Source organism: Calidris pugnax, unplaced genomic scaffold (assembly GCF_001431845.1).
Source record: "Calidris pugnax isolate Ruff unplaced genomic scaffold, ASM143184v1 scaffold273, whole genome shotgun sequence".
NCBI lineage: Eukaryota > Metazoa > Chordata > Aves > Charadriiformes > Scolopacidae > Calidris > Calidris pugnax.
This window is the reverse complement of record NW_015094508.1, coordinates 1359724-1372036: the sequence shown is the minus strand read 5'-3', so window position 1 is coordinate 1372036 and position 12313 is coordinate 1359724. Positions and strand designations below refer to the sequence as shown.

At 38.2% G+C, this 12313-nt stretch overlaps 1 protein-coding gene across 2 annotated transcripts in view; it reads right to left on the bottom strand.

Moving 5' to 3' along the window:
* ZNF366 (zinc finger protein 366) overlaps positions 1 to 4312 on the bottom strand; it is a 38099-nt gene extending 33787 nt beyond the window's left edge. Inside the window, exon 1 of one of the 2 annotated variants that reach the window (XM_014965120.1) lies at positions 4185 to 4312. The gene's annotated coding sequence lies outside the window, so the exon portion shown is untranslated. Of the gene's footprint in view, positions 1 to 2978; positions 3089 to 4184 lie in introns of those variants that run through there. The other variant, XM_014965121.1, reaches the window with a different exon arrangement.
* Positions 4313 to 12313: the final 8001 nt, after the last annotated feature.

Genomic DNA, 12313 nt, shown 5'->3' with positions numbered 1-12313 from the left:
AAAAAAAAAAAAAAAAAAAAAAGCAAATATTCACTTAATTTCTTCCCATAACCTTCAGAGCACAAAAACATTTTCTTTTAATATATGATTACTTAGCTTAATTGCTTCCAGTGACATTAGAATTCTTTACAGTACATTAAACTTTGTTGGTTTGGAAGGAAAACTCTGTGTTTTGTTGATCAAGATCAGGGTAACACTAGTATGAAACCATTTATTTTACAAAACCAAGTCACAAACATACTAAGTTTGGAAAGAGCTAAAACAAAGATTAAATAATATTTTTCATTGGATCATTTGTATTTTAGAAACTGGGAAAGAAGGACTAGTCCCTGCCAGACAGACGTAAACAAAAATCAGACACCCAGCATGCAGTTCAATACATGTTTTAAATAATCAATAAGTATTAATTTAGGCCTCTTCACTGGATGAAAATGTGAAAATCATCCTTAAAATTCTACTGCATTTTAACAGCAGTGAAGGCATGCGGTCTCAGTTTCGGAATATTGGTCTTTCACCAGAAAGAGGATAAATCTAGGTCATCCTTTTTCCAGACTTCTTTCTTTTTTTTTAAAGGCCTCTAATTATTTGTCTCTTTATAATTCTATCTTTTCCAAGCTGAGGTTCCTTCCTTTTCAGTGGTCGTCTGGGATAGTAAACTAGAATGAGGAAAACTACTGCATTTAAGATGAAAATCCTGATTTGGTTTTAACAAGTGGTCTATTTTTAAAAATCAGTTGGGGTATAAAATTAGTCCCTCAAACAAATGAGTAATTCTACAACTATCTGTAGCAGTCTACGGAGCGCTTGCATGGTCTGTTTGGAGAAGCAGTTTGTTTCATAGGATCAGTTACTACTGGGGAAAACGCATCAGCGCTCAACACTATGGATCATTTCTTATCAATGAATAAGAAGCTACTATTCCATATACCGTTTTGCCTGATTATGTTCTTAAACCATGGCTTCAGAAAAACCTTTACAGCTTTTGTTTCTCCAGTGGTCTTCTGCTGACATGTCTGGCTGAGTGGAATGGTCCATTCAGATAGATACCTTTATGCATCATCAAGGCTTTGCAATATCAAAGACTGGAAGCAATATAAGTGCTATTTGGGTAATCCATACTTTTCTGCCTCTGTATACAAGGCTTGTCTTGGGTTGCTATCATGATTCACTGCCTCATGCTTCTCCCGTTCTAAATCCTGCATGTCTATCTGGAGCTACTAGAAACAGCACTTAGAAGACATGCCAATAGGTTGCCACATCGTGCCTCTCAGTCAACCAGTAACTTTTCTACATTCATATCTGTCCTCAGGCAAGGCTCTTATTGAAGTTCTTGTTTGAAACAATGCAAAACCAATTAAAAACTCGTTGAAATTCAAAGAATCAATTATCTATATTACAGATGCAAAAACATTACTTGGAATGTAACTCAGTGCTACCATTCTGCAACCAAAACTCAAGTTCTCAACAGTTTTCACTATTAAATAAGCTGGTCCTAAATGTAAAAAGGCAATTGACACTTACAGAAAGACTCCTGTCAGTTTCTATGCTTCTGAATCAGACCTATTAATTTGGAATTTCCATGGGCTACAACTTACTTCTGTAACATCTTTGCCATTGTTGATGTAGTTTTGTTTTTATTTTTCAGAACAAAAGCAAAATCTGTCTTTATTTTGCATTGATTCAGAACAAATCAAATGGAAATAATAGCTTTAAAGAATTCTCTAGGAAAATACATACACTGAGTGACCTTTTACTTATGTATGCTATAAAATAAAGCTCCAAGCAATAGAAGCAATAAGATTTTAATCAAAATAAACAGAGCCTCTCCCTTTTTATTCTTGACTTATTGCTTCAATTTATTTTATTATTTTTTTTACAATGTTGAGGCGAATAACTGAAAATTCATTTCACAAATATTTAATTTGTGCCATAAACTGGTAGTAGATCTGCCCTCAATCCAGCTGCAGACTATACCCTTCTCTGCTCATAAATGTCTCAGTAATGTGGGTTATGGATAACACATCGGCTGAAAAATCTCCTCTTCCTGACACCTCAAGAAAGATATTAGTTGTGTTACAAATTACCACTACACTCAATCATATTGCACTTATCCCAGCAATAAATTATACAATGTGAAAACAAATAAACTCCAGATAATTGCAAATATGTATCATTTGAAGGAAAAGTAAACCTGATAGGTGGAATCTAAGAATGAAGTTCAAAACTCAAAGTCTATATTTTACTGTCAAATTATTAAGCATTCCTTTAAAACTGCTTTTTCTGTGTAATCATTACTGAGGAATGGGTTTCAAAGTAGCATGTACCGCTTTTGGCCCCCTACTATGAATATGAAGACACACACTCTTATTTATGTCTTTCAGATAATCTCTCAGAGAAAGAATTTATCATATAAATGATACAAATCAAGAATGCATTAATGTTTAGTATCTTCTGAGACAAAATCTATAATTAAAGACTGCAACTGGCTCTTACCTACATGGTAAAATGAACTTCTGAACTGCCCAGATCAAAACTTACAGGTGATTTATTGCAATCCAGACTAACACAATTTGAGCAAAATACCACTACAAACACAGAGCTTACGTATTTTTTTAATGTTTAGGAGAGCCCTTTACTTCTCATTTGAAGTAAAAGGTGGTTTGCCAGATGTGTGACATGTAACTGCAAAAATAACTGTCCAAATCATCTCTTCAATTTGGATCAGAATTTAGTCATGTAAAACATAAACCCAGATATCTCAAGCGAAATATGTGTCAAGCAGTTTTCATGGCAACATCTGGCATTTACTTGCTATTAGCAGAGAATTCTTTGTGGGTTAGGTATAATGAAATAAACCTAATAATTGGTACCAAACTAGACCGAGTTGCAACATCAAGCTACACAGAGAAAGAAATTATTTCCACCTCCTTTGGCAGAACACATCTGCTGCTCCTAAGTGAAGGGAATCTGCAACTTACCCAGAAATTGGGCTGAATTTGGGGTCGATCACTCCCTCCTATGGGAAAACTTGCAGAGAGACAGCAGATAGAGGGGGAAGAAAATCCTTTCCACTAGTTGGCTCAGCGAGGGGTGGTGGGAGCAGAGGGCTCTCTGGGGGCGGAAGCACAACCCAGGTGCCCCGGGTGGGAGCGGGAGCGGGGCAGTTGGAAGCCCCTGCCAGCCCTCTGCCATGCCTGCCTGCCGTTGGGAGCATCCTGCGCTTCAGAGAGCTGCAGCTTGAGGAAATACTGCATCAGAAGGTGACCAAGCTCTCCCTTCTGCAGAGAGATGGACACCTGTCCAAATTCTTCCCCTCACCTCTGCGTTTTGCTTTTATAAAAGCAGGGTTAGGGAGGGAAGGGGGAATTTTCTCTTCCAATATTTGAAACATACTCTTGCAATCGCTCATTTTATGTGCCGCTTCTGATACATTTATACTCAACATAAAAAATATTATTGGCATCTACAACAATGCAAACAACAAATAAACATTTGAGTACATCCTATTACCGATGCTGGTGATGAGCCCCAGTGTTGTTATATACTACATAACGTGAACTTGTTTTGTTTTGTTTTGTTTTTTCCAAGTGAGAACCTGGAATTATCTCACCATGTCTTAAATGTCACTGTTCCTAGACTGATCATATACACAGATGAGTAGAGATAAACATGTGTACTCATAAACACAACACGGTTTGAAGGGAAAACAAAGCCCTAGTAGTTCTTCTCCCACTGTAGCACAGGTTGGTGGGTTGGAGCAGACTTCAATAGTGGCAAATGATATACGAATTACAGCAATCTGCATATGACACAGCTTCTCTCTATTTCAGCAATGGCCCATTGAATCTTACTGAAACCCTCAGGATAAAATTAGTGAAGTCTGTAACAAATTCTAGTAGTAGAAGCCTTATATGCAAAATTCACAGAAGATTATGTCATGAATATTATCAGCCTGACTGGAAAACACTTTCTTGCCTGAGTTGGTTAAACCATTTGCTACTATCGACAGTATCTAAAAACCAGACTATCAGCATCTATAGCATAAATACACTGCCTCTCAATGCGTAGGGTTATTATCTTTTTACCCGTTAAGTGTGTATCTGATTAATGCCTTTTCTTAATACAAAAGCATACATATTGCACTTCTAAAGAGTTAACCATAAAAGCATTTTTACTTAACTTACCAGTTGTTGAAGCTGGAAGGAGTCTTGCCCTAAACTCTCTACCTGCTCTCATGTTGGTAATCTCTGCCTCTCTCTCCCTCTCTCTCCCTCCCCCCGTGCAGAGATTGCAGTAAACTTAGAAAACTAGCAGGGACAGTGTTTCAAATGACTTAAGAAAGAGAACAGGAACAATCATTTCGTTCTCTTTTTTTTTCAGATGAGTACAGTACCTTCAGAAAGAAGGAAGGAAGGGAGGGGAGAGGAAGTCAACAACCCTTTGCTTTCCTGCAAAAAAATAAGGAAACAGCAGATAGCAATCTCGTTTTCTCTCAAACAAAATGTTTGGAAAAATAAATATATCCGAACCAGAAGGAATTCCTCAAGTATTATATCTGCATTATTGGCTTCATAAAACCTACTTTGCAGCTTGCTATGTGCAACTATATTAAAACAAATGAATTTCCAAAGTAGTGAGTAGGAATAAGACACCCATATCTTACACAGAACAATTAGCCATAAGCTTGCAAAGATAATGTAGGCTTTTACTCTAGAGAAGGAGCAATCATAGATATATACATGTATCTTGTTTCCACAGTGATACAGGTACAAAAATTCCTAAAACCTGTCCTTTCTCGGATCACAAGCAAATAGCACAATGGATATTTACAGAATGCTGTGAAATAAAAAAGGGGGTGAAAAGGATCACAAAAATGGTAAAAATCATATCTTGGTATTGAAGTTACAGTAACAAGCAATTTATCTCAAAGAATTGCATTATAGAAGGCATGTTGATTTACCCAGACAAAAACAATGTGCTATGTTCTAGAACAGATTTTATATGTTATTTTGTTTCTTTCTTTCCCCATTAAACATATTTTGACAACCAGATACTGGCCAGCTGGCTGGAGTTATACTTGGGATAAGTTTAGCCCATTGTGCTCCACTGTTTTTGTTTGCTTGTGTTTTCCCCTAACTTTATCTGTCATCTGAAGTCCACTTACAGTGACTAGATGCTCCCTTTTTCTTTTCCCACTAACTTTTTTTCATTCTATTATTCTTTGCAGTAAGCACCTTCACACTGCTGCTGAAACTGCACTTCCATTTACCCTTGTAATTTGGTACCTAAGATGGGGCTGCTCATCAATGAGCAATTCAGGGTTGAGTTTTGTGAAAGGTATAAAACAGAAAGCCATTTCAAATGGCCCTCTCCTATAAACTGTGCATCCAGACTTTGCTCTGGGAGCAATAGCTAGATGAATGCGGCTGAAGTAAATTGAGTTATTGCTGTAAATCCAGTATTAATGGGAGGACAAGTTGGTACACTAACCCATAATGACTATCACTTCTTTTATTGTACAATAATGAGAATTTATAAGCCGCAGGGTACAGTAGGAAGCAGCTCTTTGGCACTTGTGATCCTTCGTGCAGTTCCTAGTGCTATTTCCAGAAGACACCCAGCACTGATTTGGCTGTAGAGGCTTTTATTTTAATATTGAGAAACTGAAAGCTTTGACACTGGACACCAGCAGTTGACAGAGCACGCAGGTGATATGAGTGATCTCTGGCCTTACATCACCAGTGTTTTCTGAAGTGGGCAAAAGTTTAACAGGAGGGTGAATTTTAAAACTAAAAGAATGCAATCCACTTAGGGTATATACTGCAAACAAAGTCCTGGATGTTCCCTCGGGAATGGAGGCCCTAATCAAACAAATCTCTAGCAAATACCAAGCACAAGGAAAGTAAAGAGGCATGAGACACCAAATTAATGTCTAATAGCTCAAAAAAATTTCTTTTGTTTTGAAATTTTTTTTCAAGGTCTTAAAGATGGTAGCAGCTTCCTGGCTTCTTAAGTTTGTTTTCTTTATTTATTTGCCAGCTTTATTTGTCAGCTTAATGACACTGAAGACTGCCATTATGTATCATTATTCTCTCCATTGTGAACACATTGCAGAAGTCTAGCTGAAAAGCTATATGGGCCAAGTTAGAATCATTCTTATCTAAGTTGCTGAGGGTATGTGATAGTCCGTGTAGTCCTCTACGAAAGACTTAACTGTCACAGATGCCCCGTACTTCTTCAAATAGCAGGTTTCCTCCCTTTCTTGGGGACTGCAAAGCTAAGAAGCTGGCCATAAATATCCACATGGCAGGACTTCAAGAGGTTATAAGACTTTGCTATTCTGGTTGAAGGGGACTGTGAGAGCCCCCTACTTTAGCAAGGAGAGCAATAAATGTAAGGTCTTTGCTAATCTTATCTGAGGTCCCATTGTCAACATCATGTCCACCACCCAAGCGCTCAGGACTTAGTTGCCCCATCTAGGGTCAGTTAAAGTAGTCTTGTTTCTCAATGTGAGGCCACAGTATATTTGACTTGCTCTTACTTCTGCCAGTTTCTCCCAACTGCTGCCAGAAAATCACAACCCAAGGAGAAAGGGGAACTGAAACTGTGATTTACATGCCAGAAAAATACCTTGCAAAGTCATTGCCTGTGCAATTAGTGACTGGAGGAATAAAAGCATGGCTGGAATCATCACTATCTAAAGTCATGCAAACCAAGTCACAATAGGTGGCCCTATTTATGATATTTACCCAAGTTTTAAGGAGCAAGTTAATCTGGTTTTCAGAACATATTTCTGGAAGAAATATTAGCCTTCTTTTCTTTTTTTACCTTTTCCCACTGCGCTATTACTAAAACAAAGCCACTAATATGAAGTCAGAAAGGCCCAATGCCAGAATCAATGCAGATAAGTGAACAACTTCAAGTTTAAGTGCTTCCCAGATCCAGTACGTAGTGTCTTGTGAGGAATGCCCAGGAAAAAAACAAACTCTTGTGATCATGGTCATGGTAAGTACTGAGGACCAGGAAGATTCCTCTAGCACCAGTCTTTTTGACCAGACTAAATCTTCAACCAGACTGACATCTATGATGTTAAGGTCTTGATTTCTTTGGGTTTTTTTCCTTTTTTTTTTTTTTGTTTTTTTAAACTCCAGTAGGGTATAAATTGTGTTTCTCAGGCTCTTTCCAATGAAAGCAGGGACTCTTTCCTATATATTAAAAATAAAAGTGAAATAAACAAGTTCAGCATGCTAAAAATAATCCAAGTCTCTATCCAGCACAGAAAGGAGAGAAGTGCAGAGGTAACTGCAGCAGCATTAGTATTCCACTTCATCCTGAGAAAATGAGGCCAGAGGCAAAAACCAGAAACATTTAGTGTTTTGCATGATTGCTTTAGGACAATAACCATATACATCTGAACTGTTTGTGAAAAAATAAGATTGATATCTTCCTTCTGGTCTACGGTATACCTGCAGCAATTTCACTGAGTAAAAATAATGCACTGCTCACTTAGAGACGAAAAAACTGAAGGACACCTAATTGTTTTCCATAAGTCACTCTCTGCTGTGCTTTCCTGGTTTCTTTTCTGCAGTGCGTGTTTACTGTAGGCTGTTCAGAAGCGAGCTGGCAGAATGCTAATGGGTCCAGAGACAAGTGGAACTGAGTCTAAAGGACTCCCTGTCTGTGCTGCAGCATGTGGAGAACATGGCTCTGGTTACCAATATTCAGTTATGTATTATGATCTGCTGGATTGCTACACATTAAGCCTGCATACATTGTTACATATAATATATCTCCAGCTTTTGGTGGGGTTTTTTAATCTTTGCAGTCACACTATATGCATTTCCTTTGGTTTCTCATTTTAGAAAATATTAGAATATTAGAAAATATTCCAGAGGTTTTACATTGCTATCTGTCGTTCATGGTCATATTATGATCAGAGTAGACTCATACCTATGAACTTGTACAACCAGATTAACTACTCTGTCATCTACATATTTTGTACTTTTGAGTAAGGTAATATCTAGTTACCACTTTAATGAACTATTAGCATTTACAGACTATAACCTTCGGACCATTCACATTTTTCAATTGTTTTGGGGAGAGAAAAGTGGGAATTTGTATTAAAGAGAGGAGCTTTCTTGGCAATAAATAGCTTATTATAATTTAAAGTGGCCTTTATAACTCATCCTGGGCCAAACTCATTTCTGGTAAATGACATTGGCTGCAGTCATTTAAAGACAGGCTTTTCCTGTAACTTGTATGTAATCATCACAACTACCTTTATTAAAACAATACCATCAAAAACTATTTTAAAATAGGACGGTATTATTAAGAGGGTATGTTTTCATCTTTTAACATACATAAAGTTATGTGAGCAGAATTATGAGCTTTATCCAGGTCAGAGGTGGACAAGAACTTGGCTTTTGTCAGTATGTTTGAATTTGGTGTCGCGTTTGAAGATCTGTAACGGATGGAAAGTTGCCAAAGTATCCACCAAGTTTTTTGGTGGTTTCTCAAAGCTGGCCATTTGACAGCTGTAAAGGCTACAGTTTCACCTCTACAGACACTGGGAAATTAATCCAGCGTTTGTTGTAGTCTTTCTTGGTGATCTTACTTGATGAAGAATCTTTGTTGACTCTAATGTCCACTAAGTGTACTGTAACACCTGAGATTGCTTAACAAGTTACAGGCTTTGGCTGGGGATCTAATGTTGTGAAATGTGTCACTCTTCACAAAATATCAGGAAAAGGCTTGTTTGCATATTGTTCCCTGTGCAGTGATCTTTCTTACCTTGTTAGCTCTGGTAATATGAATGTTACAGAATACGACAGAATATTTCAAGATGAATTGGAAATGAATGTGAATTTTTGTAATCAGTCTGAAATTGCAGTAATTTTAATTTTAGTTATTTTACTCACTTAATGTAGCTAATGTAGCCTCTGACTTACACGAAGTAACTAGTAGTAAAGATTTTTGAGGTAAAGGTTTGTTGTTTAGTTTGTGATCTTTTTCTAAAATATTCAGTGTTTGTGCTTTAGTTGAAGTGCTGTGGGCACTTTAAAAAGGCCCTATCAGAGAACAAAATTAAGATAGTGAAAACCCACGACAACTTCTACCAAGCAGTACACCTCTGATTTATAGCTACTGGGCTGTAGAGGCAATAAAACTCTTGGGAAATCAGTACTCCACACCTGTGTGAATGATGACAAATTGTGTCTTTACACTTTTTTTAAAACTCCCCGTGCTTTAGAGAAAGAAGGAGTCCTTCAACTTGTGTTTAGGTTGGGCGCTGGGTGTGTCTGTTTTCTTATTTCAGGTTTGGGTTTGGATTTTCCTGTATTTTGGGGGTTGTTTTTTGCCTTAACGCTTGGGAAATACTAAGCAGAGCAAAAGCTGTATTCCTGCAGTGCTCATTCATTTTATGCTGCTATTCACTGCTGTAAGACTTCCCCATAACTGGAGATAATTGTGTTGGGTCCCACATGCATTAAAGGCTATAGCCGGCAGTCAGACAATGTAAAGTAATTGACTGCATGTGACAGAGCATATGGACTGACACATGAGCTCCCAGGAGTTCAAAGAAGTTATCAATACATAATAAGTGAGTCTTAAGACATCTAGCCAAGAATAATTAGAGGAAAATAAAAGAAAAAAGAATAGCAGAGCTCTTAGGTCTGTTAGATTTCCTCCACTCTTCAAAAAGTTTAAACGCGTTTTGTTTTCAGTCCTTGTTGTGGTTTTTTTTTTATTTTAACAAAACACTTTTGCTGAGACTGCTATTGTTTTGTAGAAAAACATTCAGTTATAACTTAAAGCACAGGAAAAACCCCCATTTACAGGAAAACCCTCAGACTACACTAGAAGTCTTGCCACTGGGATTTCTTCAGCTGTACATTTCCCTTTTGCTCATCAGGACTGCTCACTTCAGTTCATGCACCAAAAGCGTACCCTGATACAGCACTGCTCGTGGTCATTCAGTGTATGTATAATGTCAGAATATCCCCTCTAAGAAGTTATTGCTATTTCAGGAGCCACGTGTTGCATGGCTCCTGAATATTTCTGGAGACACTGTGTGTGTGTGTGTGTGTTATGTAGGGACTGGCAACAGGGCTATTTTGTGAGACAGTTTTAATTTTAAAGTTTGTTGATATTTTGGGCTGGCAACACTTGGTCCTAGGCAAAAAGGAGGATGGAAGAACAACATGGGGCAAAAGTGAAGACTGTAGTTATGGAACAGATATTATGTCTGGTCTGTTAGGCTTCCGTGTTTCTGTGTCGAATTTTCTGCAGTTTTTTTGTCTCCTGTCTACCACGGACTTGAAATGCTGGACATTTTCTCTTGCTACTTGAGGCAGAGCATTGGAAATGGACTGCAGCTAGAAACACTGTTCACAGTGATTGTCTGCACACTGCTTGCTGCCTTTTCTGTCTCCTTCCAAGAAATCCTTCATAAAAGTTGCTGCTAGGTCCCATTACTTTACACTGTACCAAGTCTTGAAGCTTCCTTGCACTGGTTCTTCCTTTCTCACTGATGTGTATCACTTTGTACAGTGATAAATTAGCCCACCAAAGCATCATTAGTGGTGCTGTATAGTTCCTTCCTCACTAGACTGTCCCTTTGAGAGACTTTCTCAGTCTAAAACAGCCAGACCTAGACAACAACATCTGATCCTAATTCCCTTTCTTGTGGTCAGTGGGGTTTTTTTTGCGTGAGATTGAAGTCTCAGATCAAGAGAAAATAAAATTCTTTGGCTGTAGAAGTTCTCTGGCCTCCACCAGCCCAGCAGCACATCAGCAACACGGGCTGCTCCCCAGGCCCCGGCACGCAGTGATGAAGTAAACCCAGGCACTTGGCCCAGGCAGAAACTGCAGCAAGCTCCAGTAGATGCCAGCCTGGGGAAATCTACCTAAAATTAAACAGCCAGTATACATATGGCGCTGTCCTTTTAAGTTTGTCATGAGGCGTCTGACACATGAGTAGATTAACAAACTGTGGAAAGAGAAAAGAAACCCAAATGAGCTCCTGAATCATCCCTCAGCGTGGGGATGCCATCAGACAAGCCTGTTGTTCCCTTCTCAGATGTGCTGTTTGCCTTTCTTCTATTTGTCTGAAACCACCTACGTTGCAAAGGTTGTTATCTTGCATAATGCAGCCACCTACATTCACCAGGCAGGGATCATGGAAAGGGCAGAAGGAGAGATTCTTGGCAGCCCTCCCATACATAGAGGTTATATCTGCACAGTATGTGCCCAAGCGGCTCCAGATCAGATGGTTAACAAATAGCTATAACACAAGGAGCGGGTTTCTTCTCTTTTTTTTCTTTTTTTTTTTTTTCCCTTAATAACTTTAACGCCACAGTTCAGGCTGTGGGAGTGAATCAGCACTCTCAAGACAATACTGTAAATAGCTGTCAACGGGGTGCAACTGGTAGTGGCATAATTCTCATGCTCAACTGCAATATTGCTTTTGTTAATTTTCCACATATAAAGTTACAATAAGATCTTTATAATGCATGGCAAGATTGGTTCCAGCCTGCCCTATGTAACTATGAAGATGGTCTTAATCATCAGCATGAATCCTGTGAAATCCAACAAAGTATTCAGGATTTACTGAGTATTTTTGGATTTACTGTGCTGCCTGAGCATTGCTAAAACTGTCACTAATTGTTTTTCTTGTAACCATTGTTTTTCCCTGCACTTCAAGAAAATAAAATTACAGATATTAGAAACCTATTTTATACTGCAGAAGTAACATAACAATAAAACCAGATTGATTTTGGTTCCTGAATTATTTGCTTTCTAATGGAAATTGTTGTATCACTTATGAAATTGTTCCTGTTTATTACTTTTGTCTTTAAGTCTAAGATGAAGAAAAGTTTATACTGCTTAAACACACAGTGCTAAAATTTCAGAGTTGTTATATAAGCTCTGCCTCCTAAATCATGTATATTCCCCACCAACAGCCTGAGTTTTGATTATGTGTGCAAGAGGAATATATATGCAGGCTTATGACATATCTCTGCTTGGCTGGTCTGGATGTCTACTTTTCGTGGTTATTGAGCTCACTGAAACGCTCCGTGCTATTCTGGGTATCTTCCAGTTCACTGTGCACTAGGAACTATTTAGAGCAATACACCTGGCTTTTCCAACTGCTAGCCTAGGCAGAGAGCATGTTGAAAGCTAGCTGGATTTAGTGAAATGGCTGATTTTCATGCAAAGTTTGCTTTCAGGATGAAACCAAATCAGAAACTGAATGCCTGATTCTGGTTGTCTCAATTTTCTTCACTGTAAGTAAACAGAACAATTCTGGAGT